Source organism: Schistocerca gregaria, unplaced genomic scaffold (assembly GCF_023897955.1).
Source record: "Schistocerca gregaria isolate iqSchGreg1 unplaced genomic scaffold, iqSchGreg1.2 ptg000199l, whole genome shotgun sequence".
Taxonomy (NCBI): Eukaryota; Metazoa; Arthropoda; class Insecta; order Orthoptera; family Acrididae; genus Schistocerca; species Schistocerca gregaria.
In genome coordinates this window covers 9,519,585-9,522,337 of record NW_026061737.1, presented here as the reverse complement: position 1 = coordinate 9,522,337, position 2,753 = coordinate 9,519,585, and positions in this window count along the sequence as shown.

Below are 2,753 nucleotides of genomic sequence, written 5' to 3'. Positions count from 1 at the left end.
GGTATGCGGAGACACAAAAAGCACCATAGTAGAACACAGATGAAGCTTCTAAGTTGATGTAATAGCAAGTAAGAAGTAGTACAATTCTTTGTTTTGGTACTGATTATTGACTTTTTAGCTGGCTTTGGTGCCTTGGACATGAGCTAGGACCTTAAGATTCTGCATGAAAGGAGGACTAGCAGCAGAGTTGCACGGGACAATGTGAAAAGTGTTCATATGTAGTAAAAACCTGAGAAATCCGTCCGTTTTCGTCATTTGTTATCGAATCGACTTAAAGATAGATCGTCACATTGGCCGCTCTTCTCTCTGAAACGGTTGTACTTATTGTCTGCAAAGCTATGTCGCGTGCTGCGGTATGCGGAGACACTAAAAGGACCATAGTAGAACACAGATGAAGCCTCTAAGATGATGTAATTGCCAGTAAGAAGTAGTACAATTCAAGTTTTAGGTAACGATTATTGAATTTTTAGCTGGCTTTGGTGCCTTGGACATGAGCTAGGACCTTAAGATTTTGCATGAAAGGAGGACTAGCAGCCGAGTTGCACGAGAGAGTGTGAAAAGTGTTCACATGGAGTAAAAACCTGAGAAATCCGTCCGTTTTCGTCATTTGTTATCGAATCGACTTAAAGCCAGATTGTCACATTGGCCGCTCTTCTCTCTGAAACGGTTGTACTTATCGTCTGCAAAGCTATGTCGCGTGCTGCGGTATGCGGAGACACTAAAAGCACCATAGTAGAACACAGATGAAGCTTCTAAGTTGATGTAATAGCCAGTAAGAAGTAGTACAATTCAAGTTTTAGGTATCGATTATTGGCTTTTTAGCTCGCTTTGGCGCCTTGGACATGAGCTAGGACCTTAAGATTCTGCATGAAAGGAGGACTATCAGCCGCGTTGCACGGGAGAATGTGAAAAGTTTTCATATGTAGTAAAAACCTTAGAAATCCGTCCGTTTTCGTCATTTGTTATCGAATCGACTTAAAGCCAGATCGCCACATTGGCCGCTCTTCTCTCTGGAACCGTTGTACTTATCGTCTGCAAAGCTATGACGTGTGCTGCGGTATGCGGAGACACTAAAACCACCATAGTAAAACACAGATGAAGCATCTAATTTAATGTAATAGAAAGTAAGAAGTAGTACAATTCAAGTTTTAGGTATCGATTATGGACTTTTTAGCTGGCTTTGGTGCCTTGGGCATGAGCTAGGACCTTCAGAATCTGCATGAAAGGAGGACTAGCAGCCAAGTTGCACGGGAGAATGTGAAAAGTGTTCATATGTAGTAAAAACCTGAGAAATCCGTCGGTTTTCGTCATCTGTTATCGAATCGACTTAAAGCCAGATCGTCACATTGGTCGCTCTACTCTCTGAAACGATTGTACTTATCGTCTGCAAAGCTATGTCTCGTGCTCCGGAATGCGGAGACACTAAAAGCACCATAGTAGAAAACAGATGAAGCTTGTAAGTTGATGTAATAGCCAGTAATATATAGTACAATTCAAGTTTCAGGTATCGATTATTGACTTTATAGCTGGCTCTGGAGCCTTGGACATGAGCTAGGACCTTAAGATTCTGCATGAAAGGAGGACTAGCAGCCGAGTTGCACGGGAGAATGTGGAATGTGTTCATATGTAGTAAAAACCTAGAAATCAGTCCGTATTCGTCATTTGTTACCGAATCGACTTAAAGCCAGATCGTCACATTAGCCGCTCTTCTCTCTGAAACGTTTGTACTTATCGTCTGCAAAGCTATGTCGCGTGCTGCGGTATGCGGAGACACTAAAAGCACCATAGTAGAACACAGATGAAGCTTCTAAGATGATGTAATAGCCAGTAAGAAGTGGTACAATACAAGTTTTAGGTATCGATTATTGATTTTTAGGTGGCTTTGGTGCCTTGGACTTGAGCTAGGACCTTAAGATTCTGCATGAAAGGAGGACTAGCAGCTGAGTTGCACGGGAGAATGTGAAAAGTGTTCATATGTAGTAAAAACCTAGCAATCCGACCGTTTTCGTCATTTGTTATCGACTCGACTTAAAGCCAGATCTCCACATTGGCCGCTCTTCTCTCTGAAACAGTTGTACTTATCGTCTGCAAAGCTACGTCGCGTGCTGCGGTATGCGGAGACACTAAAACCACCATAGTAAAACACAGATGAAGCTTCTAAGTTGATGTAATAGCCAGTAAGAAGTAGTACAATTCAAGTTTTAGGTATCGATTATTGACTTTTTAGCTGGCTTTGGTGCCTTGGACATGAGCTAGGACCTTAAGATTCTGCATGAAAGGAGGACTATCAGCCGAGTTGTACGGGAGAATGTGAAAAGTGTTCATATGTAGTAAAAACCTAGAAATCCGTCCGTTTTCGTCATTTGTTATCGAATCCACTTAAAGCCAGATCGTCATATTGGCCGCATTTATGTCTAAAACGGTTGGACTTATCGTCTGCAAAGCTATGTAGCGTGCTGCGGTATGCGGAGACACTAAAAGCATCATAGTAGAACACAGATGATGCTTCAAAATTGATGTAATAGACAGTAAGAAGTAGTACAATTCAAGTTTTAGGTATCGATTATTGACTTTATAGCTATCTTTGGTGCCTTGGACATGAGCTAGGACCTTAAGATTCTGCATGAAAGGAGGACTAGCAGCTGATTTGCACGGGAGAATGTGAAAAGTGTTCATATGTAGTAAAATCCTGAGACATCGGTCCGTTTTCGTCATTTGTTATCGACTCGACTTAAAGCCAGATCTTCACATTG